This window comes from Anabrus simplex, chromosome 2 (assembly GCF_040414725.1).
Source record: "Anabrus simplex isolate iqAnaSimp1 chromosome 2, ASM4041472v1, whole genome shotgun sequence".
Lineage (NCBI taxonomy): Eukaryota > Metazoa > Arthropoda > Insecta > Orthoptera > Tettigoniidae > Anabrus > Anabrus simplex.
The window spans coordinates 911,859,157-911,886,675 of NC_090266.1; the positions used below are offsets into that span (position 1 = coordinate 911,859,157).

At 38.8% G+C, this 27,519-nt stretch overlaps 1 protein-coding gene across 4 annotated transcripts in view; it reads right to left on the reverse strand.

Annotated features, from left to right (window-relative positions):
* Window positions 1–27,519, reverse strand: part of fal (falten) — a 641,611-nt gene that overhangs the window by 339,592 nt on the left and 274,500 nt on the right. The window lies entirely within an intron of this gene.

Genomic DNA, 27,519 nt, shown 5'->3' on the forward strand with positions numbered 1-27,519 from the left:
AAAGCTGTCCCTCGAGCTCCGAAGAGAAGAACGTTTACTGCCCATGCCTTTGTGTTCAGGTTATATCTCTCACTCCATGGTGTAGGGGTAGCGTGCCTGCCTCTTACCCAGAGGCCCTGGGTTCGATTCCCGGGCAGGTCAGGGATTTTTACCTGGACCTGAGGGCTGGTTCGAGGTCCACTCAGCCTACATGATAAGAATTGAGGAGCTATCTGACGGTGAGATAGCGGCCCCGGTCTAGAAAGCGAAGAATAACGGCCGAGAGAATTTGCCGTGCTGACCACATGACACCTCGTAACCTGCAGGCCTTCGGGCTGAGCAGCGGTCACTTGGTAGGCCAAGGCCCTTCAAGGGCTGTAGTGCCATGGGGGAAGGGGATATCTCTCACTGAAGTGAGGTACGCATGGTTGATAGATAGCCTTCTCCTCCTAGTCAACATAAACTGCTAGCTGGTTGTCCTGTTCCATTTGCACCGTTGGGTCTAAAATCAGTCCTTGCTTTTCTGTACTACCAATACAGATTATATTTGCTCAGCAATTACTACCATCCTCTGAAGCACAGTGCACCTTCTCATAAACTTCCTAGTGCAATTTACGTAGTGATGTAGCAATTGAGGAGCACACACTATGATGACTAGTATTTCTCAACAATTCTCCTTTAGAACACTTCCGCAGAACATGACCCAATGTCTCTTGTTCCTCCCAGCATGGGGTCTGCACAGTGTTGTGTGTTGGTTCCTTCCTAGTACTGCCCACACCACTGAGATGTTATAGGACATACTGATGAAATTAGCCCATTGGGAGCAAGATAACCCTTTTCTACTGTTCACCCATGAATCTGTTTTCAGATGTTGCCTACAAACTTCAACTCCTTTTCCTTTATGAGGGAGTTTACACCATTCTTCATAAGATGGTTTTCATTTTGCATCCAATGCCCTGACTTTGATGTTGTATCCTCATTGAATAAAATGTCCAGATATCACAATATGTTTACCTTTTCTGTCTGAAAATCTCTGCATATGGTTAAATGGTCATCATTAATTCAGAGCAGCCTTTGAGCGATGTTGAACTGTTGTATATGTGCTTCCCACATGGCCTGAATTAAACCCAGCCCTCGAACATTTCTGGGTGCATTTATCATCTCATTGGTTATCCTTCACAGCTGCTCGCAAAAGTTTGTCAATATCCACCACAAAATGAGATGGAATTTTACATAAGGGAGTACTCTGAAGTGGACAGATCAAACTTGGCCATATATGCTGGTTCACTGTATTTTATTATTAGGCTGGTTTCAGCAAAATATTAAGAAAATCAGATCCTTTTCTGGAATAGTAATAATTTTAGTCTGGACAAACACAGTTACATCTTCAAAAGTTACAACAAGGTATTTAATTGGTTCCGCTGCCTGTATACTTTCCAAGTTGATCCCGCAGCAATTACTGTGCCTTAGCAAAGATGCACTTCTTTAATGCTAATAATTTTACAATTTGAAGGATTCACAGAACGTCTGATGCCAGATAAACTATTCATTAAGATATTCAGGAGCTAATAGCAGATGCTTCATCCCTTGCTACCAAAACAATGTCATCATCAAAAGCCAAAGGTGAAATGTTGTTAATTTCAAATGCCAGTTGGTATCCAAATACAGTACTTCACTAACTTCATCAACTATCAGTTCCTTGATGGTATCATCAAGAGCCAGATTAAACAGCGTAGGGGAGATGGGAGATCCCTGAGCAACACCTTTCTGAAGCTTTATTCTCGTTGTTTTGTTTATGCCACATTCTACTTGGATATGATTCCCCAAAATAAGGTCAATCATCAAGTCTCTCAAGTTGTTAGGCATGTTTATAAGATTTAGACATCTTCCGAGATGTTCGTGACCTATGTTATCATTAGCCTTTGAAACATCAAGGAATATAACACAACAGTTTGGTCCTTTAGCTTTTTAGCTCCAGATGCAGCTATTAATAATCAAGGTATTCACATCGGTACCAGGAAATATGATAAAACCCCTTTGATGTGCAGAAAATTCTAAAAATACTCGCAATCGTCTATCAATGGCTTTTTCAATTCTGATTACTGAAAAATATGGAAATGGATCTCCAGATAGATATATCTTCATCACACCCTTCTTTGTGAATAAGTATTGTCCTTGCTGTTTAGAGTACTTCTAGGCATTTCTTGAATTTAAACATAACATTTGTTCTTTGTTCTTTTCAATTCCTTCACATCTCCAACAATAACACCATCTGGAACAGCTACAGTATCAGATCTTACTCTGGTATCAGCTGAATTTATTTTGGAGTCTGTAACCTCAATATCCTCTTCACTACATATTGGATCTGAAGACTTGAGGTGTGTTAATGGATTTTGATTTTCAAATAAATTTTGATAATGCTCAAAAACTCTCAAAACTAACTTTTTATATCACCATTTTGGTGTTTCATATCATTACAAACAACTTTTGATTAAAATGATGATACTTTGCAAGTTCATACTGTTATTTTCTTATTCTTTCCTCCATATTCTGCTTTGTCAGCTTCACAGGGATTTTGTACTTTAAATACAGTGTAGTACGATCTGCCTGCTGTTTCTTTCTTGAACTGTAATAATAAACAGCAGGATGTTTTGGACCTGGAAATGAACAGATAGATTTAGCCAAATGAGCTCAATACACGCTGATTCAAAAGACACTTATGATGACCATAAATTTTCTCTCAAATTCCTTCATAACGCTAATTTATCTTCAGATACAGAAGATGAAGTATTACAACATATTTGTAGTACATCAGGTCTAACTACTCTAGTCTACACAAGGCAAGCTTTGATTGGAGCTTTTATATTTTGATACTATATTACTATGATAAATATCTGGAGGAGGTTTACTGATGTGAATTGCAACAGGCTTGAAACTTTTTCCACAAATATCAATAGTATTGAATCGACTATTCCCATCTCTGGAACTCACCTCAGGGGATTGGACCAAAGTAGGTGCAGCTTCGTCTGAGAGTGTGAAAAATATGTTTATATGTATAGTACATGTTTTAAATATCAGTGGATTTTAAAAACAATTTTTCATTTATATGTTTGAGTCACTTCTTTGCTACAAAAACTCATGTCCTATGCATGATGGTTTCAAAGAAAGTTTCAATTTTTTTTTTCAACCATTGAAAGAACATACCAACATGTTTATAATGACATCCACCTATACAATGGCAACACAAGGCAATATTCACAATAACACACTTGTATTAAGAGAACACAAAAACTACAGAACTACGCAGAATATGAATCTACGAGACATTCAACTTTCCGGCCTTCATTACCAAAAAAGATAACAACCAGAAACATAAATTCAAGATGTGCATAAAGCTACGAACTACCGAACCGAACACAACCAAGCATAAGCACTCGGCATTGTGCTTTTTAAACACTGTTAAGGATTTGTGCAGTTGTGAGCTTCCATTCATGTGATAGTGAGTTCGAGCCTGCCGTCGGCAGCCCTGGCAATGGTTTTCCATGGTTTTCCATTTTCACACCAGGCAAATGCTGGGGCTGTATCTTAATAAAGGCCACGGTTGCTATCTTCCCAATCCTAGGCCTTTCCCATACTCCCATTGCGGGAAACCTTCAATGTGTTAATGCGATGTTAAACAAGTAAAAAAAAAAATTGGGGGTGAAAAAGACCAAAGTGTATTTTGAAGTTCTTTAACTTTTTTTTACAATTTTGCTTTACATATCACTGACACAGATAGGTCTTATGGCGATGATGGGATAGGAAAGCACTAGGAGTGAGATGGAAGCAACTGTGGCCTTGATTAAGGTACAGCCCTGGCATTTGACTGGTGTGAAAATGAGAAACCATGGAAAACTTCACGGCTGCCGACAGTGAGGTTTGAACCCACTAACACCTGAAAGCAAGCCAATAGCTAAGTAAACCAAACCACACAGCCACTTGCTTGGTTTCTCCTTTCACAAACCCTTAACATACTGAAGGTTGAAATTTAAGTTTTCAATATCATTTTCTTTTCACATGTTGAGAAATGATCTTTTTACACGATAACTTATGTAAACTAAAAGCTATTTAGAGTAACATAATTACTTTCATGTTGTAAGTTTATTCCATCAACAAAATATCAACTGGTCTCTTAACGTACTGTGGCCATTTGCAAACTATAGTCAGTAGGTCCTTTTATGTAAGATCAGGCATTGTTGATCCACCAGCTGGTCAAGTAAGGGTTAATATAACAATGTTTCTGGATAAATGTAAGAAAATGAAGTAAGTGAATGTTTTTCAGCATAGACAAAACAGCCCGCCTGGTGGCCATGATCGTTAAGGTATCAACTCTACATCCTTACACACCATGGTTCACCGTTCACGATCAGAATGTTAGCTGGCAAGGTAAGAGAGGTGGTAGTATACAATTATAATCATTAGAGTGTATGCCAAAAGCCTGGCTTCAATTCTAAACTTCTCCGCAATATTCATACGGAGTGATGACATGATGCTGTTGAAGGTGATTCATCCATTGGATGTGGACATTAAGACTTCAACAGACCCCTTGGTGGTATTCAACAGGAAAAGGCTATGTGCCAGGATTGGGTTCCACCCTCTCCCTTCCTATTATCATATATCAGATCATTCTTTGTTGTTGTTGTTGTTGTTGTTGCTTGTTGTTTAAAGGGGCCTGACGTCTAGGTCATCGGCCCTTAATGGCACGAAATGAGATGAAATTTAAGGACAATTAAAAATCCATAATCCTCCACTGACCAGAATTCAAAACGTGAGGACGAAGAACTGATGATGCTTGTTGTTTAAAGGGGCCTAACATCTAAGGTCATCGGCCCAAGTGTGGCACAAAGCTGCTATACCATCCACACAAGCCAAGGAACTGACGTATTTGTCGCTTGCTCCACGGGCATTCAGCATCCTCAATAGCTTGATTCTTCTTCGATTGCTTTTCTAAACCTTCAGATGTTAGGACATGGACAAGATATTCTACGCAGAACTGGGTGAAGTGGCAATTCACCAGTTGGCAAGTCAGTCCATGAATCTTCAGTTGTTCCAGCACTTTACTCAGATGTACAATGTGTTCTTGAAAATTCTTGCTGTGAATTAAGATGTTGTCAAGATACACTTGGCAGTAATCTCCAACATATCCTGACAATACCTTATCCATCAGTCGCATGGAGGTTGTAGGAGCATTATTCAGTCCAAAAAGCATTACTGTAAACTGGTACAATCCTCTCAGTATCATGAAGGCTGTCAGTGGTCTAGAACTTTCCTTGACCTCCACTTGCCAGTATCCGGAGTTGAGATCCAGCGTGCTGAAAATCCTAGACCCACTTACTTGTTTCAGTGAGTCTTTCAGGTCAGGCATGGTGTAGGCATCACTAACGGTCTTCTCGTTCAACTTACGGAAGTCCACAGACAGTGATACTCCCCATTCTTCTTTTTCGGTAGGGCGATAGGCAAAGCCCAACAGGAAGTAGAGGGTTCGATAAGACCTTGCCCTTCCATCTCTTGAATCTTCTGAATGATGAAGTTGCGCTTATCCGGGTTGATTAGATATGGATGTTCCTTGATGGGTGAGGAAGTGCTGCATTCAATGGTGTGGGTTACAGTGGTAGTCCGACCTATTTTTTTGGTGAGGACTTCCGGAAAGTTCTTTAAGGAATCTCTCTGCTCCTCTTCTTCACTTGGTTGGAGATGCATTAACTGGATATCTTCCTGGTCTACATCAACTTCTGCATCCTTGCGAGTCCACAGATTTCCATTGTGCCAGGCGACCCTCAGGCGTCTGTCTTTTGCCAAAAAGACTTCATGAGCTGCGTAGTCTAGGATCACCTTGAATTCTACCAGAAAGTCATGACCTAGTATGATGTCAGGTATTAGGTTCTGAATCACTGCAACGTTAATTACAATAGGTAGGTCCGTGCATTTAGCAGTTAGGTTAATCTGTCCTTTGATGGAATAGGTTACCCCATCCACTGCTTGCACTACCCTTCCGAGATGGTGAGACTTCATAGCTGGTAGTAATCTAGCAACAGTCCCCTTTACAAATGAGTGGCTCGGTTGGCTGTTGAGTATGGCTGAAAAGCTCTCGTTGCCTATCCTCAAGATGATAGCTAGGCAAAGTTGGTCTGTTCTGCTCACAATCTGACCAATCCCTCTCCTGCTTGTCTGTCAAGTCTTGAGGCACCTTCTTGTTCCCTGTCCAATTCCCCCTTAATCCAGAATGGGCTGGACCTAGCCTCTCCGACGGCAGAGTGGAGCATTTGTTCTTCAGGTGTCCCGTTCTTCCACACTGGTAGCATTTCCTAACCAAGCTGGTCTCTTCCGTGGCTGAGCTCTTATGTTCTTCTTCCAACTGGGCGATGATTCTACACAGATCATCAAAGGATCTCAGTTGTGATACCTTCACTAGGGTTCTAATCATATCATGGAGTAGTTCTACGATGTCTGGTAAGATCTCGTTCTCGCTTCCTTCCGGGTGCAGTCGCTTGAAGAGCTGGTACTTCTGGAGGACGAATGTGCTCTCCTTTTCACAGAGCTCTTCACCTCTTCGGAATTAAACCTAGCAAGGAATTCCTTCTTAAAATTAGTCCGGTTTAAGTTTAAGCCCTTCAAGTTATTCCACCAAGTAGTGGCTAGCGGCTTGCCCCTTTCACCGCGGTGTGATGAGTAGAATGAAGATGTCCTCCAGTAGATTAGTACTTCCTAGTGGACTGACCAATCTCTCAATGAAGCCAGTCGGGTTCTCTTCCAGTCGCCCGTGGAATTCTGGAAGGCTCGCAATAATCACCTTCAGGTCTAGGTGTCTTGTATCGCCGGTTAGGTCTGAGGGGTTTGGAGGCGTGGCAATAGATCCTGTTCAAGTTAATCTATCCTCTACTGCATGACGAATGCTTTCTCTCATATTCTGCACATCTTCCTTGGTCAAAATTCTATCCTCAACCTGCTGTTTTATGCTGTAAACCTGGGTTTCTACATCCTCCTTGAGGTTTGAGATGTCCCCTCCCAGCTAGTTTACCCTACTATCGATCTGCTCCACCTGTCCCAGATTTGACCTGATGTCCGATATCTGCTGTGTTATTTGATTGGTGACATCACTAATTTCGGAATTCATCTGCAAAATTTTATCATCTATGGTTGAAATTTTCGATTCTAGGCCCTGTTCTACTTTGTAAAACTGCATGTACACACGAGATATTTGTCCGGTTAAAACTATATTAGCTTGAGAAATTTCATCTGAAATTTTGTCATTTACTTTCGAAATTTGGTCTTTGAGCTTGTCATTCTGTTCCGTTAAGGTGGAATTAACTTGTGAATCAATGTCTGAGATTTTGTCATTGAGTGCCTGCATCATGCTCATTAAGCTGGAACACATTTTAGTCATATTTACCTCGCCTTCCGATGATGAGTCCGGGTGTTCGCCCACCTCGATGAAAAACTTTTCAGGGTCCTCGCCGTTTTCGACGAAATTTTCTCATAATTGCGTGTTCAGCAATGTCTTCTTGCCATTCGTCAGAAGATTTCTCTTTGCGAGTTCGTCTTTAAGTTGTTGTACAGACATATCTTTCAGCAACACTTGCATTTTGTTCTGATACACTTTCACTCTTATTCTGAAATTTATTCTGCAGTCCTGTAACGGTCGCCAATGATGTGTCCACAAAGACGCACACACAAAATGCTGTCAATAGTGTACACTATTTTATTCAAAAATTATATATACATATTACACACACACTCGCACTAATAAACTACCATCTTGAAACAAAATACTACTACAAAGAATAGAAGTTGAAGACTACCACAATAACATGTTAATATATCACAACATGAATTCACATACTTGATTAAAGACTTGCGCTCACAACTCTTGTGAAACAACTCAACTCTACCCTTAAGACTGCCTCTTTATATACGTTACCTATCCAGGCTTAAGAATATGATACAAAATGTTTTCTCATAATTTTGAGTCTCCAATAGCCTGTCTACAAATCCCAGATGCACATTGTGTTATTCTGGACTTATTAGAGTGTGTTGCACGACATTGTATTGGATTATACCTCATATATAAAGATAATAATAAATTATATAGTATTATAATTAAGTGTTCTTATATTGAATAAACTCTTATTAATATACATATAGCAGATGTTTCATGACATAACCTCACAAATAATACAGTCATGATTTATATCAAACCAAGTTCATACATAACTATGTAAATAATAATACAAATAGGTGTAAAGAACTTTATAGCCACACCTCACAGGTCTTAATAATAATAATACTCGTCGAGCTCAATATTTCCTATTATTTACCGATAGGTTAGAGAATACTGTTTCCAAGTTATACTAGTCCATTACACTTGCATCAACGGGTGGATGCTAAGTGATGTCTGGAAGCCACCACGGCAAGCGCGAATGGCTACAAACCAAAGTGCGAGCGACAATGCATGTACCAGGAATACTGGTACAACAGGTGTTTCTTAAATTTTATGAAGTATTTCAGGATGCAGTTCGGCAATGATGTGTAGCGCATTACCAAACCCTCGCTGCAAGCTGCCGAGCACAGGCTACGTCATAGGCATTCACCCGATTCCTCGCCGACTTCCATAAAATCCGGCATGAATTGAGATATCGGCAAGTGAAAAACATTACCATGTACATTGTTTCATAAACATCTACGTGTACAAATTTCATCAAAATCCAATCAGGGGAATTGAAGTTATTCAACGATATTTACAATACAATCCACATATACAAAGGATGGATGTTCCCACCTAACAAGTACTGTGTATAATCGATAATATATATATATATATATATATATATATATATATATATATATATATATATACAATAACATGCTCTGACTGACTGACTGACTGAGTGACTAATTCATCATCACCTAGCCAAAACTATTGAACATAAAGAAATGAAAATTTTTGGATACATTTATATATATTACAGTGTGTAGTGCTCACTAAGAGAAGATTTTTCAATATCCCGTTGCTAAGGGGGTGAAAAGTAGGGTGAATTTTTAAAATGAGTATGTATGTGTGTATATATATATATATATATATATATATATATATCAAAAACTTAACAGTTTAAAGACTTGAAAATTGGTATTTAGAATCTCCTTTAAAAATAAACACAATTTTTTTTGTTTTCAGAAATTACACTTAACCAAGGTAAAAATAAGTGAAAACGTGGTGGATCTTTTTTATGAGGACACTTATATCTCAAAAACTGAAGATGCAACAAATGTGAAAATTGGTACATGGAATCTCCTTTAAAAATAAACACAAATTTTTTTGGTTTTTGGAAAATCCACTTTGGGGGGGGGGGGGTAAAAGAAGTGAAAATGGGGTGAATTTTTAAAATGAATAGATCCTATATCTCAAAAACTTAATATGATACAGATGTAAAAATTGGTATTTGGAATCTCCCATAAAAATAAACACACATTTTCTGGTTTTTGGAAAATCTACTTAAGGGGTGAAAAGGACTGAAAAAGTGGTTGAATTCCTTTTGTGAGGATACTTATATCTCAAAAAGTGAAGTTGTTACAGATGTGGAAGTAGGTATTTGGAATCACCTTTAAAAATAAGCACACATTTCTTTTTGCTTTTAATTAGAGAGAGGACTGCTTCTTACATGTACAGATCTATGGGTGCATATTCCAGAGTTAGCTCTGCCAGTAGCCTGGTAATCTTAGCCCCAGAAGGCAATAAATCAAACGTGGTTTACCAAGAGGTTCTGGGGTAAATGTAACTCAATTTTTCGGTGGGGTTTTTATACTTAAATGATTTTCAGATAATGTCTTAGTGCAGTACCGAGGAACGATTACCTTTATCAAATAGCGAAATGCACACGAGCAAAGCCCCTGGTAACAACTAGTGATACATATATGTATTTATGTTCTAAAAATATATCACAGGGCTAGTTTCAATCTACAGTATATAGATCATCTTCAGCTAATACATCTTATTACTAATAATTAAAAATAGCAATTCACTGCTGTTAAAATATCACTAGCCTTGTCTTAATATAATATAGTAAATTCACAATCACTGGGCAAGTTGGCCATGCGGTTAGGGGTGCGCAGCTGTGACGTTGCATCCGGGTGATAGTGGGTTCAAACCCCACTGTCAGCAGCCCTGGAGCTGGTTTTCCATAGTTTCCCATTTTTGCACCATGCAAATGTTGGGGCTGTACCTTAATTAAGGCCATGGCTGATTTCTTCCCACTCCTAGGCCTTTCTTATCCCAACATTGTCGTGACGCAAGTACGATAACAGTTATAACTTGAAAATATTCTCTCACCCATGGGTAACTTATACATATATCGAGCTCAAATTATTATTATTATTATTATTATTATTATTATTATTATTATTATTATTATTATTATTATTATTATTATTATTATTACTTGTATGTATAGCTGTGAAGTGTTACATAATTTACCATAGTCGAATGATCGTATTGCGTGTGAGGTTATGTCGTGAAGGTATTTGTACTATTATTATTAGTATGATAAGATCGCATTGTTTGTGAGGTTATGTCATGAACCGTGCTGTACATAAATATTCATATGAGTTACAGTTATTGTTTGGAATATACTTTGACTTCGTGACATGCAGTAAATTGCAGTCTCAATATTGAAGTGACATGCTTGTACGCAGTCAACTGTTTTATTTGTGTTCCAAGATTGTAACCTCTGTGTGCTGTGTTGGCAACTGTTTTTAATAATGGCGGCGTTATTGATAGTCTCAAAGTGAAGTGTTGTGATACTGTGATTAAGGTATAAAGTGTCTGTTAATTTGTGTATATATGTAAATAAATATAATTGTATCAACTGACAGCATCCCGTGTGCGTCTTCATGTATACGTTAGCCATAAGACCTATCTGTGTTGGTGAGACAAAGCAAACTGAAAAAAAAAAAAGAAGAAAAATCACAATCTAATCCTTCTGTTGTTCTAATTCATTGTCATAGTAAAATAGGTCACTAAAACTGTTTGAACCAGTCAAACACATGTGAAGCACAATTATTCTACCTTAAGTCTAGTTGTGGAGTGATGTGTAATGGCCCACTTGCTGGCTGATGTTGCTTTTTGAGTAGTTTTGACTAGGAGGGAACATCTCAGATTTTGTTGATCGGTTTTCTATAGCTTGTGTAGATGTGAACTGTAGAATAAGTTGTGTCTGTTGCGTGAAATATGGTAGATGTATGATGTCTGAAAAAAAAAAAAAAATAAAGTATTTGATAATGCCTCATCAAATGTGAACATGAGAGAAAGCAATACTGGAATTGAGACCTACTCCCTCGAGTCCTCGTTGGCTTGCTTCCTGCGGCCTTATTGGTGGTGTACTGCGAGCTGTCTCTCACTTGTGGCGAGATACTGCTTGGAAATCGGGAAGGGAGAGTAGAGGGGGTAGAAGAAGAGGGAGGGGATGTGGTCTGGAGAGAGGAGGTTAAAACACACCAAAGTGGGGCTCCGGTAGCTCAGCCGGCAAAGCATGAGAGACTTAATCTCAAGGTCATGGGTTCGAGCCCCATGCTGGGTGCCACATTTTAACTTCCTTCTCTCTAAACTAGGAAATGCCCATATTGTTTATCACTTTCCTATGATAGAGCACGAGCGTTTTACAGGGCATGTACGATTCAATGCTAGAGCGAGTACAGAGAGAGGGGTTTTAACTCAATTTTAAATCTGTTTCAAAGAACTGAATTTATTCAGGAATATCAAAAAGCATTTCAACTTTACAAGTGCATATGATCTGTGGCGCTGTGGGTGTTTCCCATACCCTCTGTATCGCACCGGTGCAGCTCACTGAGAAGCTTTTTTTTTTTTTTCTCATCTTTCTTGATGGTCTTGATCTTGTTCCTGATCCTGACATCCAGGAACTGAGAGTTGTAGAGGATGCAATGACATGTCCTGTGTGTGAGCAGTGTCCATTCTTTGCTATAATCCATCTAGCTGCTCTAAGCTCTGCATATTTGCTGCGACTAAGGTCTCCTGAACATGAGCTGGGAATTGCAAAGTAATGACCTGAATCAGCTCCTTCTCTGGTAGTGGAGGATCGAGGAATTGCATTTTCTTAAGCTCTGAGATAAAATAGAATAACAAGATGAATTTACATGTTATATCTTTTCAAATACAGATGCAACTTCATTAAGTGTTGCATTTCTGCATTCCAAAATTGGTATTTTAAGACAAGAAGAGTGACATTTCAACAGCAGTGAATTGCTATTTTTAATTGCAGAGTTATTACAAATGATTTGCGCGATTCCAAAGCTGTGCAATAACTTTATTATTTGACATATTGTCACACACATAGAAGAACTCAAAAGGTTTATTTGACATTTACATATGTTCAATATGTGCCCTTTTAGTGATTCTGCAGACATCAATCCTATAATCAAGTTCATTCCACACTCGGCGCAGCCTGTCCCTATCAATTGATTCGAAAGCACGGTTGATACGAGCTTGCAGTTCTGGCAGGTTTGTTGGAAGAGGAGGTGTGAACACTGAGTCTTCCATGTAACCCTACTCAAGAAATCACATCAGGAGAGTATGGAGGCCATGAAATGAATTGCTGATCATCAGCTCTTCCATGACTGATCCATCGATTAGGCAATCTCCTGTTTAAGAATTGAGGAACATCACCATGGAAGAGGGTTGGAGCACCATCCTGTTGCAAGATGAAGTCCGCGCTGTCCTCCAGTTGCGGCATGAGCCAAATTTCCACCATGTTCAGATACATGTGTCCTGTAACAGATTTTTTGCAGAAGAAAAGGGGCCATACACTTTAAACCGTGAGAGTGCACAAAACCCATTAACTTTCGGTGAATTTCGAATGTGCTGCACAATAGCGTGAGGATTCTATACCCCCCCAGTTTCGCACATTGTGTCTGTTTACTGCACCATTAACAAAAATGTTGCTTCATAACTGAAGACAAGTTTCTTACTAAGCTCATCCTCTTCCATACACTGTTGCAACTGCACCAAAAAATCAAGGCATTTGACTTTGTCATCACGAGTCAGGGCCTGTAGCAATTGTAAGCGGTAAGGCTTCTGCTTTAGTTGTTTCCATAAGATTTTCCAAACGGTTGGCTGTGGTATGTTCAGCTCTCTGCTTGCTCTCTCCGTCTACTTCTGTGGGCTACACATGAAACATGCTCGCACGCGATCAACTGTTTCTTCAGACACTGCAGGCCGACCTGTTCATTTTCCCTTACACAGGCATCCTGAAGCTTTAAACTGCACATACCATTGCCGAATGGAGTTAACAGTTGGTGGATCTTTGTGGGACTTCCTGAAATGTCGTTGCACTGTTATGACAGACTGATGTCAGTGCATTTCAAACACAACAAATGCTTTCTCGGCTCATGTCGCCATCTTGTCTCACTGCGCACTGCTCACAGCTCCTGTGCTCTCGTCACAGAAATCTAAAGTGCGACATCAGCAGACCAAAACTTTTCGAGTTTTTCTATATGACTGCTGAGTTTTGTGACCATATGTCGATTCATGGAGCTACAATGAATTTATGAAATCACTTCAATCATTTGCAATAACCCTGTATTAGTAATAAGACATATCAGCTGAAGATGATATAGATAGAACAAAATTAGTCCTGTGATGTATTTTTAGAACATATATGTATCACTAGCTGTTACTCACGGCTTCACTCGCATGCATTTCACAATTTGATAAAAGTAATCGTTCCTCGGCACTACAATAAGACTTTATTTGAAGATCATTAAAAGTATAAGAACCCACCAAAAAAAATGAGTTTCATTTACCCCAGAACCTCTTCATAAATCACGTTTGATTTATTGCCTTCTGGGGTTAAGATGATCAGGCTACTGGCAGAGCTAACTCTGGAACATGCACCATAGATCTGTACCTGTAAGAAACAGTTCTCTCATTAATCGAAAACAAAAAATACGTGCTTATTTTGAAAGGAGATTCCAAATACCTACTTCCACATCTGTAACATCTTCAGTTTTTGAGATATAAGTATCCCCATAAAAAGAATTCAACCCCATTTTCAATCCTTTTCACCCCCTTAAATGGATTCTCTGAAAACAAAAAATATGTATTTCTTCGTTTTTGAACGAGATTCCAAATACTAATTTTCATGTCTGCAACATATTCAGTTTTTGAGACATACGTATCCCCATTAAAGAATTCAACCACTTTTTCAGTCCTTTTCATCTCCTTAAGTGGATCTCCAAAAACCAGAAAATGTGTTTCTTTATTTTTATAGGAGATTCCAAATACCAATTTTTATGTCTGTAAGTTTTTGAGATATACGATCTACTCATTTTAAAAATTCACCCCATTTTCACTTCTCTTAACTTCCCCTTAAGTGGATTTTCCATAAACCAAAAAATGTGCATTTATTTTTAAATGAAATTCCAAGTACCAATTTTCCAAGTCTTTAAACTGTTAAGTTTTTGAGATATAGATATACTCATTTTAAAAATTAACCCCGCTTTTCACCCCTTTAGCAACGCGATATTGAAAAATCCTCCCTTATTAAGTACCTACACTGTAATATAAATGTATCCCCAAAAATTAATTTCTTTATGTTCAGTAATTTTGGCTACGTGATGAGTCAGTCAGTTAGTCAGCCAGCCAGTCAGTCAGTCAAGACATGTTATCTTATGGCGCACATGGTGATGTTATTCACTTGCCGATATCTCAATTAACACAGGATTTTGTCAAAATCTGCAAGAAATCAGGTGATAGCCCATGATGTGGCCTGTCCTTGGCAGCTTGCGCGAGACTTGTGTCACGTGCTACATGTCATCGGACTGAAGCAGGTTGCCTGACCACATCCTGAAATACGGTGTTTTTCTTCTTATTAGTTTGCTGTTTGGATTAAAATTGAAAAGTACATTGGTGGTGCGGCATGGAGGAGTAGGGGTTTTCAAATAGTATTGCTCCATCTTTACATGGAATGATTATCAGACCCTGGTGAAATTTTGCAGAATCTCCAATAGTTGTCAGTTGTAGAGAGGGAAGATGGAATATTGGATGATCCTCCTGACACTGATTACAAACTGGAAGCAGTTGAAGAAAACGTCCATACAAGCTGTTCTGATCTTTCTGTAGAAAGCGATGGAGAGGCAAGTGAAGACACGGATGATAGTAACATAAGGCTCTATACAGGCAAGGGAAATATCACTCTATGGTGTAGTAAAGTTGTTCATAATACCAATGCCAGAACTATGTTAATAGCCTATAATATTTTAGGTTCTGATGGGACCGGTATGACGATCCTTCATGCTAACTTCAGCAAAAACCATTTCCATTTGTTGATGAGGTCCCACCATTTTGATGATGCCACCACTAGAGCTGAATGGCAGCAGAATGATAAATAGGCAGCTTTTAGAGAATTTCATTCAAAATTTGTTGCCAATCGTCAACAGAGCTATGCAGTTGGTGAGTTCGTGACTACTGACGAAATGTTAGTTGCGTTCCATGGCTGTTGTAGTTTTATATTGTACTAGCAGTTACCCGCGGCTTCGCTCGCGTGGATTTCGTAAGCTGATAAAAGTAATTGTTCCTCGGTACTGTACTAACACATTATCTAAAAATCCCTAAAGTATAAATACTCACTGACAAATTGAGTTTAATTTACCCTGGAAACTCTTTGTAAACCACATTTGTGTTATTGCCTTCTGGGGCTAAGATGACCATTCAACATAGAACTGTACATGTGGGAAGCAGTCTTCTCTCAAATCAAGGAAAAAAAAAGTTTCTTTTTAATGGAGATTCCAAATATCTATTTCCACATCATAACATCTTCACTTTTTGAGATAGGCTATAAGAATCCCCGAATGCAATAAGAGATATTAACTCCGACCTCCAACAACTCAGTGTGTACGCCAGTGAAAACTCTCTCCTCCTCAACCCCAAAAAACTCTCAGAAATTATTACACATCATGTATAAAAAGTATGCTATCCCTCCGGTGACATTAAATGCCACCGTAATCCCGTTCAGTAAGGAAGTGAAGAACCTAGGTATGATCCTGACTGAAACACTTGACTGGTCTGCACACGTAAGAAATACATGTAGAAAGATGTACGCTACGCTACACCCTCTGAAACGACATAAGGACATTGTGCCACAAGACGTAAAGATAAAACTTCTCTAAACTTTGATACTACCAATACTTGACTACTGCGACATTGTCCTCATTGATGCGACCCGTGAACAAACTATGAAACTTCAATGAGCATTGAACTCTGGTCTTCAATTTGTTTTTAACTTGAGTTACGATGCTCACATAACCCCTAGCTACACATTTCTTTCCTGGCTGAAACCCGAGAGGCGACGGAAATTCCACGTACTTACGTTGATGTATCGAACTCAGAAGGAAAATCTACCCGAACACATCTCTTCAAAATTCCATTTATTATCCTCATTCCATAATTGTAACACTAGATCTGGCACTTCACTCGCTATTCCCGTCAACCACTCTTCAATATGTAACAGTTCTTTTGTTGTGGCTGGGTCACACCTTTGGAATTCACCCCCAACTGCTGTCAGGAACTCTAACTCAATATCGAAATTTAAGACTGCATGTAGAGATTACCTGTTAAATACCGCTGATTGTTTCGTGTGATTGTGGTTATTATTATTATTATTATTATTATTATTATTATTATTATTATTATAGTGTAATGTACCTAATATTTAGCTTCTCACTCATGTACATAGATCACTTTTATGGCCATACTTACATTTCCATTTACTTTATTACTTATTGTGTTCTCTTTATGCATTACTTATTTTTTCAGTTTGTATCTTTCTTTTTCATTATGACTTTGTCTCCTTCTCTTTATCTTTATGCTCCGAACTTTATTCTATTTTATTTGTTGAACTTTGATTTTTCTTTATTATATGTTGTCCTAATCTGTAATTTTTAGCTTATCTTTGATGATAGAATAGTACATTACTTTTATATATGTATTATCTGTACATTAATTATGTGGTTAAGTGTAAGAGAGGGACATGAGCCCTAATTTTGCCACTGCTAAAATAAATAAATAAATAAATAAATAAATAAATAAATAAATAAATAAATAAAAAAGAATTCAACCCCTTTGTCAGTCCTTCCCATTTTCCAAAAACCAAAAGAAATACATGTTCCTTTACTTTTAAAGGAGATTATAAATACCAATTTTCGCATCTGTAACATCTTCAGTTTTTGAGATATAAGCATCCTCATAAAAAATTATTAACTTCTTTTCAGCCGCTGTTAAATGCCTTTTCTGAAAACAAAAAAATACGAAATAACTGTTTCTGTATTTTTAAAGGACTTTCCAAATACCAAGTTTCATGTCTGTTACATGTTAAGTTTTTGACATATACAGCAAATATACCAGTACTCTTTTTCAAAATTCACCCATTTTTTCAATTCTTTTCAGCCCATTAAGTGGATCTTCCGAAAATAAAAAAATATATGTTTCTTTATTTTTAAAGGAGATTCAAAATACCAACTTTCACGTCTGTAACCTTCAGTTTTTTAGATATATATTAGCATCCACATAAACAGAATTCAACTTCTTCTTCTCTTCTTTCCACCTTTCCAGCTTTTAGAGCTTTAGAGCTTTTAGAGATATAAGTATCCTCACAAAAAGAATTCAACTATTTTGTCACCCCACCCCCATTAAGTTGATTTTCCCCCTCCCCCCAAAAAATGCATGTACCTTTATTTTTAAAGGAGATTCCAAATACCAAATTTCACATCTGTAACCTTCAGTTTTTGAGATATATTAGTATCCACATAAACAGAATTCAATTTTTTCACTCCCATTCACCCTCCCCTCTTAAGTGAATTTTCTGGAAACAAAAAATACGTGTTTCTTTATTTACAAAGGAGCTTCAAAATACCTATTATCATGACTGTAACATCTTTAGTTTTTGAGATATGTGTTCTCATAAAATGAATTCTACTCCTTTTCAACCCCTCCCCCAAGTTTATTTTCCCCCTAAAATGCGCATTTCTTTATTTTAAAGGAGATTCCAAATACCGATTTTCACGCCCGTATCAACTTTAGTTTTCGTAAGATATAAGTATCCTCACACAAATAATTAAATTAATTTTTCAATTCCTTCACCCCCTTAATTGGATTTTTTGAAATCAGAGGCATATGTGTTACTTTACTTTTAAAGGAGATTCAAAATACTAATGTTCACGTCTGCAACATCTTTAGTTTTTGAGATATAAGTCGTCTCATACAAATAATTTAACTATTTTTTAAAAAAATTTCACTCCCTGCCTAAGTGGACTTTCCAAAAACAAAAAATACATATTTCTTTATTTGTCCATTCACCAATTTTTACATCTGTAATGTCTTCAGTTTTTGAGATGTCAGTATCCTAATAAAAAGAATTCAACCCACTTTTCAGTTCTTCTATCCCCCCCGCCCACCACAAGTGGTTTTTCTGAAAACAAAAAATACATGTTTCTTATTTTTGAAAGAGATTAAAAATACCAATTTCTCACTTCTGTAACATGTTCTTGAGATATACTGTAGATAAGCTCATTCTAAAAATTCACCCTCTTTTTTTAGTTCCCCTTAAGTGGATTTTCAAAAAATAATTATCTATGTCTCTTTAATTTTACAGGAGATTCCAAATACCAGTTTTTACATCTGTAATATGTTACATTTCTGAGATATATTGTAAATATAATCCTAAAAATTCACCCCCTTTGTTACTCCTGTTTCTTTATTTTTAAAGGACATTCCATTCACCAATTTTTACATCTGTAACGTTTTCAGTTTTTGAGATGTCAGTATCCTAATAAAAAGAATTCAACCCACTTTTCAGACCTTCTATTCCCCCCCAATGAATTGGATTTTTCCAAAACAAAAAAATATGTGTTTCTTTAATTTTAAGGGACATTCCAAATTCCAATTTTCATGTCTGTAACATCTTCAGTTTTTGAGATATAAGTATCCTCATAAAAGGTATTTAAACCACATTTCACCTTTTTTCACCCCCCTAAATTGGATTTTCCTAAAACAAAAAATGTGCTTCCTTATTTTTAAAAGATTGTAAATACCAATTTTTATGTCTGTACACTTTTTTAAGTTTTTGAGATACAGATATACTCATTTAAAAAATTCACCCCCTTTCCACCCCTTTAGTGACAGGATATCCAAAAACCCTCCCTTAGTGAGCACCTACACACTAATATAAATGTATCCCCGAAATTGCATTACATTATGTCCAGTACTTTAGGCTCGGCGGTCGGTCGGTCGGTCAGGAAATGTTATTTTATATATATAGATATGCTGATTAAACAAGCTAAATATGGCATAAATTGTATGCAATGTGTGATAGCCAAACATTTACACATATAACCTGGAGATATACTGTGGAAAACAGGTTGTAGGACCATATAACTCTTCAAACAAACCTTTTGGTATGGTTGACACAATGACTAAGCCAATTAAAAAATGCAACAAGAATGTGACCATCGATAACTATTTCAGCAACTGAGCAAGTTGGCCATGTGATTAGGAGTTCCCAGCCGTGAGCTTGCTCTCGATAGTAGGTTCAAACCCCACAATCGGCAGCTCTGAAAATGGTTTCCTGTGGTTTCCCATTTTCACACCAGGCAAATGCTGGGGTGTACCTTAATTAAAGCCATGACCACTTCCTGCCCACTCGTAGCCATTTCTTATCCCGTCACTGTAAGACTGATTTGTGCTAGTATGATGTAGAGCTACTTGCAAAAAAGAATGAACTATTTCAGCAGGTATAGTTAGTCTGAACACCTGTGGCACCTGTGGGAAAATTGGCTGACTTTCTTAGGAACCTTGAAGAAACATATAAACGAGATACAACCCAAATTACTCCAGGACAAATTGCGTGAAGTTGGGTCAAGTATATTTGGCTTCTGGTACTATTTAGTGTATTTCATCACCAAGAAGTCTGGCTCCAAGGCTGAATAGTTAGCACACTGGCCTTGGTCCAGAGGGTCCTGGGTTCCATTCCCAGTCAGGTCGGGGATTTTAACCTTAATTGGTTAATTCCAATGGCTCGGGGGCTGGGTGTGTGTGTCGTCTTCAGCATTAGTATTCATCATAGGTAGGGTTGATTGGATATTAACGTTGCTTGATAGGTGAGGAAGAGCTGCATTCAATGGTGTGTGTTACTGTGGTAGTCCGTCCTATTTTATTGGTGATGACTTCTGGAAAATCCTTCAAGGTGTGTCTCGGCTCCTCTTCTTCCCTCGTTCGAAGATGTGTTAAATGGAGATCACCCAGGTTTACGTTGACTTCTGTATCCTCGCGAGTCCGGAGATTTCCATCATACCACGCGACCCTCAGATGTCTGTCTTTTCCCAAAATGACTTCATGACCTGGACAGTCTAGGATCACCTTGTATTCCACCAGAAAGTCATGATCTAATATGATGTCAGGTATCAGGTTCTAAATCACTGCAACATAAATTACAATAATCATGTTCATGCATTTTGCGGTTAGGTTAGTGTGTCCTTGGGTGGAATAGGTTACCCCGTCCGCTGCTCTCACTACCCTTCCGAGATGGTAAGACTTCATTGGGGGTAGTAATCTAGCAACAGTCCCGTTGACAAATGAATGGCTTGCTTGGCTGTCAAGTATGGCTGAAAAAATCTCATTGCCAATCCTTAAGATGATAGCTGGGCGGGGTTGGCCTATTCTACTCACTATCTGACCAACCCCTCTCCTACTTGACCAGGGTTGCTTATCTGCCAGGTCTTGAGGTGCATTCCTGTACCTGGTCCCATCCTACCCCCCCCTCCCCCACCTCAATCCAGAATGGGGTGGACCTAGTTAAGAGAAATGAAAAGGATGAATTTTAAAAATGAGTAGATCCTATATCTCAAAAACTTACAGACATAAAAATTGGTATTTGGCATCTCCTATAAAAATAAAGAAACACACATTTTCTAGTTTTTGGAGATCCACTTAAGGGGATGAAAAGGACTGAAAATGTGGTTGAATTTTTTAATGGGGATACGTATGTTTCAAAAACTGAATATGTTACAGACATGAAAATTATACTTCAAATAATGACTTGGTGTAGTACTTCGTCATCCAGAAGATTCAAGAGATGAAGGGGCAAGGTATCATCGAACCCTCCACATCCCATTGGGCTTCACCTACTGTCGTACCGAAGAAGAAGAAGAAGAAGAAGAAGAAGAAGAAGAAGAAGAAGAAGAAGAATGGGGAGTATCAACTCTGTGTGGACTTCTGCAGGTTGAATGAGAAAACCGTTAGTGATGCCTACCCCATGTCTGACTTGAAAGACTCGTTAAAACAAGTAAGTGGGTCTAGGATTTTCAGCATGCTGTATCTCAACTCTGGATACTGGCAAGTGGAGGTCAAGGAAAGTTCTAGACCACTGACCGCTTTCATGACACCGAGAGGATTGTACCAGTTTGCAGTAATGACCTTTGGATTGTAGAATACTTCTGCCACCTTCATGCGACTAATGGATAAGGCATTATCAGGATATGTTGGAGATTTTTGCCAAGTGTATCTCAACGACATTTTAATTCACAGCAAGAATTTTCAAGAACACATTGTACATCTGAGGAACATGCTGGAATGACTGAAGATTCATGGACTAACTTGCCAACTGGAGAAGTGCCACTTCACCCGGTCCCGCGTAGAATATCTTGGCCGTGTCCTAACCTCTGAAGGCTTAGAAAGGCAACCGGAGAAGAAACGAACTATCAAAGAAGCTGAACGCCCACGAACCAAGCGACAAGTACGTCAGTTCCTTGGCTTGTGTGAAAGGTATAGCAGCTTTGTGCCACACTTTGAAGAGAAGGCAATACCACTCACCGATTTACTCCATAACAACCGTCCGTTCCGATGGACCAGCAAGGATGAGGCAGCATTCCAAGGCATTAAGGCTGTGATATGCAATGCTCTCAGTCTCACCCATCCCAACTCTCAATGGATGATGTGCCTACAGACGGATGCCAGCAACTCCGGCTTAGGAGCAGTGTTATTCCAGGAGAGGAGTGATGGTGGAAGGGACATCATCGAGTATGCCAGCAGGAAACTATCTCGCACTGAATAACACTACTGTACTGCCGAGAAGGTAGCCTTAGCTGTGGTGTGTGCCATGGGCAAATTCAGAGGCTACTTGGAGAGAAGGAAGTTCCAGCTCTATACTGATAACGCTGCTCTCAAATGGTTGAACTCAGTCTCTGGCTCAAAATCTAAATTGATGTGATGGGCCCTGTTAATCGCAGAATTTTATTTCGATGTGTGTCACTTACCAGGATCAATGAACATAGGAGCAGACAGCTTATCTAGGCACCCAGTGATGGAACCTGACGAGGGAGTTCCCACAAAAGGTCGAGAGTGAGCACAAGGAACCTGTCCTTATGACCATCAAGAAGGAACTTGATCTGGGAATGATCAAACAGTGGCAGGAACAAGACAAGCCCTGTAGGACCATGGCGCAGTGTATTAGGAGACAGAACACTGATAGTCAACTTGTCCCGAGGTAATTCAAGATGTGCGACAAGAACTTCCGGGTTGACGGAGGACTCTTGATGTACAGGTCACACATCTCCGACACGCCTACAGTAGTGGTGATCCCCAGACAGCATACAACGGATACCCTTGAGAAGTTCCATGACAGCACAGAAACCGGACACCCAGGAGGCGAAGAGACATATCAGTCCATCTGGCGAAGATTCTTCCGGGTCAACATGCGGAAAATCCTGGACTACATGAAGGGGTGATACATCTGTGCCTGCACCAAGGCGAGCAACAGGAAGACAGAATCCAGCCAAAGAGAAAGACAGCCACAATGCCCGTGGGAGGTCATAGCCCTGGACTTGATGGGTCCTTACCCTAGAACACCACGGGGTAAAACAGGACTCCTAGTAATCACTGACCTCTTCACAATATGGATTGAGGTCTTTCCGATACCTGAAGCCACAACGGGATGCATCACCAGCTTGCTATAAGATGAGGTGTTCAGCCGCTACGGCTATCCACAGTGCAATCTGTCAGACAACGGAAGTCAGTTCATGTCGAGGAAGTGGCAGCAAATGATGGCGGAATGGGGTGTGGAGCACTGGACCACCCCTATCTACAACCCACGGGCAAATCCAAACGAATGACGGAACCAGAAGCTGAAAAGGATGCTACGAGTCCACCTGATAGACAAAGAACATCGACTGTGGGACCGTCAGATACCGCAGTCAATCTTTGCCCTGCGACGATGCTTCAACCATTTCACCAGCTATTCCCCAGCAGAGCTGTTTCTTGGTTAACAGCTGTATGGCACTGGTGATTGGGAGATTCATCCACCATCCACTTCAAGTCAAGATGATGCAGCTGTTTCCCTGGCAGAGTGGCAGCAGCAGAAGCAGCAGAACATCAAGGAAAAAGCAAGCTTTGGCCAAGAAGAGATCTCTTACCCATGCCAAGGCTCAAGATTTAAACATAGGAATTTCATTTTGTCCGTATTGAACTGAGAAAGGATGTTAGGAAAAACTTAAAACGGTCCACCTTTTCAATACAAAAATGTTATATTTATTTATAACATATATTTGCACTTGGAACTAGTTTCGACGCTGTGTTTGCGTCATCATCAGCCAAAATGTGGGAAATAGGCAAGATGTAGGCATTTATATTACACAAGGCGTTACATTAAACAATACACATCTTATAAGGAGATAAAAACAGGGACGAATATAGAAACAAATGAATCGTTGAGAAAACAAAAGTTATACATATTAAAAATAACCTTAACCACATATTTTTTTTTTAATATTCAGGAATCATTCAAGAAGAACACTTTCGCACTGCAAGATATGTGGTTAAGGTTATTTTTAATATGTATAACTTTTGTTTTCTCAACGATTCATTTGTTTCTATATTCGTCCCTGTTTTTATCTCCTTATAAGATGTGTATTGTTTAATGTAACGCCTTGTGTAATATAAATGCCTACATCTTGCCTATTTCCCACATTTTGGCTGATGATGACGCAAACACAGCGTCGAAACTAGTTCCAAGTGCAAATACATGTTATAAATAAATATAACATTTTTGTATTGAAAAGGTGGACCGTTTTAAGTTTTTCCTACCATCCAAGGCCCAAGATGTCGAAGAGATGCAGATCTTCCTACCAGGCCAACAAGTACTGCGACGTAACCACCAGCCAGTAATAAGATTGGAGGGTTTCACGCAGGTCTCGCACCTAAGTGGGTTGGTCCCATCGAGGTGGATAAACAGCTGAGCCATGGGGTCTACTTACTGAAGACCAACCCTCCTGTCAAGGTCCACGCATCGGAGTTGCAGCGAGTCACCCAACCGCTGCGCATACAGAGTAAGCCTGGAGGAGAAGCTACTAATGACACAACACAAGCTGGTCATCGCGAGGAGAACACATCGACTATCATTGAGGAAGAGGCTGGCAGCGAGGCAACCCCGACCCCTGACATGTCACAAGCTGGCCAAGAGGAGGAGGAGAGCACATCCAGCGACATCGAGAAAGAAAGAAGATACAATCTACGCCCAAGGCAATGACAACGAGTGTGACAAAGTGTGGATATTGTTTCAAGTTATAGGGGGGATATTGATGCAAGTGCGATGACAGGTATGACTTGAAAACAATATTCTCTCAACCAATGTACACATTGAGCTACATTATTATTATTATTATTATTATTATTATTATTATTATTATTATTATTATTTATTGCTATGAAGTGTTTACATCCATTTAGTATTAGCATCATTAACATAGTTAAGTTATATGTACGGACGATATGATTGCGCTGTTTTTGAGGTTATGTCATGAAAGAGGCACTCTCTATAGACATTTATATCAGTTAATGTAAATACCTGCAAGTTAATATTATAATTTATTCTTACCTGTATATATAAATTATACTCCATAATTGTGAAACACGCTGTAACTTCCAGAATGCTAATAAGGTACTAGAACAATTGAGAATATTCTATACATTGTAATTATGTATCGGATGCTCTAGAATTTTCACGAAGGTAGTTTTTTTTTTTGTAATGTATCTTTCTGGAAACCAGGACAAGATATATATAAAGAGAAGATGTTGACAGTGAAGTCAGTTATTCTTTGGAAGTTATTGGTTGACAAGTTATGGTGTATCAAGGAATATACTTCTGACTTTGTGACATGCGGTAAACGCAGTCTCCATATTGAAGTGACATGCTTGTATGCAGTCAACTGTTTTATTCATGTTCCAAGGTTGTAACCTCTATGTGCTGCATTATTCAGTTGTTTTTAATAATGGCAGCTTTGTTGATATCCTTGAAGTTAAGTGTTTGTTGTGATACTGTGATTAATGTTATGTGTGTGTTAACTTGTAAATATATGTGAATAAAATAATTGTACCAACTGACAGCAACTCATGTGCATCTGTGTGGATATCTTAATGTTACTCTGTTGCAAATTGTTTATATTTCAACAGTTCCTTGTAAAGCTAAGTCAAGTTTAAATTTTTTCTTGTTTGAACTATTTATTCTGGTACTATTATTCTGTTTTTTATTTTACAATTAATTAATTAAACATATTTTCCTACCTGTGTAATATGTGCCTTTTTTAAATTATCCCATTTTCACAATTATGAAAAGTTTTAACACAGAAAAAATGCCAACTTTTCTTGTGCGGTCCAACTGCCGCAGTGCAAATGCTTTTGGGACTTTTATAGGTATGAGCACCTGGAGATTAAACAAACCATAAAGGTCACAAACATCATCCTCAAACCTGGGACGCACTTGCCGAAGATCACTCGCTTTGTTGCCAAACCACCTCTACTGCTGATTAACTGTTTGAGCAAGAGTGTGGCAGACACGAAGAGGTTAAATGACAGTGACACATACTCCATCAGATGCAGCCTCGTCCTCCCCCATCCATCAAATTCAATCTGTTTGGACGAATGTTTCATGCTAGAATGAGCTTATTTAGTCATCAAAAGTACAAGCACAAACAGCACTGAGTGCTAGTGGATTATGCCTGAGCTGACACTTTGTTTTAATTTCAGATTCTGCAAAAAGCCTGCAATCTAATGTCTTAGAACTTGAGAATTGGTGCAATGATTATTACATGAAAATTAGGCTTTACAAGACTAAAGTGAAGTCAGTACTGTATGTAAGAAACCTAAGAGAATTGAATGTCAGGTTGGGAATACAAAGCTGGAGCATGTAAGTCATTTCAACTATTTAGCTCCCGGATGAAGCTACCTTTACATCGGTCTGCTTTCAGACCTACTTTGCTGTACAGGAGTGAAAGCTGGGTGGACTCAGGATATCTTATTCATATGTTAGAAATAACAGACTTGAAAGTAGCGAGAGTGATCATGGGTACAAACAGGTGGGAACAAAGGCAGGAGAATACTGGGAATGAGGAGATAAGGGCTAAGTTAAGAATGAACTTGATTGATGAAGTTGTACGCATAAACCAACATAGCTGGTGGGGGGTCATGGGGGACAAATGAAGAAGGGGGTACGTTACCCAAGAGAACAATGGACTCTGACATAGAGGGTAAGAGGAGTGGTGGTGGCGGTGGTGCAATTGAGCATAATTATGTGATTTCACTTATCATGATATGGGGAATAAGGATTTGAAAATAAACATATTCTATTACATACCATTTTCACAAACCAGACATTTTTTTATTTATGAAAAATACATCATTATTTTGAAACCTTGGAAAGACACGTATATGAACCAAGGAGATGTTCAGAACATTTTTTGTTGTTTCTATTTGTATTCATGTTCAGCAGTGTATTTGAGGACCAACAATATTCTGCCAACATTCTGCAGTTCCACAGTCCCACAAACCACTTTTCCATTACTGCAATGTCCTGGTGAAAATGCTCCCCATGCTCATCACTTGTTTACCACAAGTTCTGAGGGAAAAAAGAAAAGTTGAGATGGCAATCGAGGAAATATAACTTTGGTGATAGAGGGCACTTCTTACACTGGAAACATCTGATCACATTATTCACAATTTCTTTGTCAGCCCGCAGTGTAGCGGTAGTGTGCATGCCTCTTACCCAGAGGCCCCGGGCTTGATTCCTGGCCAGGTCAGGGATTTTTATCTGGATCTGAGGGCTGGTTTGGGCTCTACTCATCCTACGTGATTACAACTGAGGAGCTATCTGACGGTGAGATGGCGGTCCGGTCTAGGAAGCAAAGAATAATGACCAAGACGATTTGTCGTGCTGAACACATGATACCTTATAATCTACAGTCATTCAGGCTGAGCAGCAGTCACTTGGTAGGCTTTCGGGGATGTTGTGCCATGGGGTTTGGAAATATCTTATCATGTTATTCACAATATCTTTATAGTAATCAGCTTTGTGATTTCTTAGATAGTTTGTACACACTGACTTGAAGACATTGCATGCATCCTTTTCAGTATCACTTAATGAGTTGGGGAAAAATTTGTATCCCTCTTTAATATTT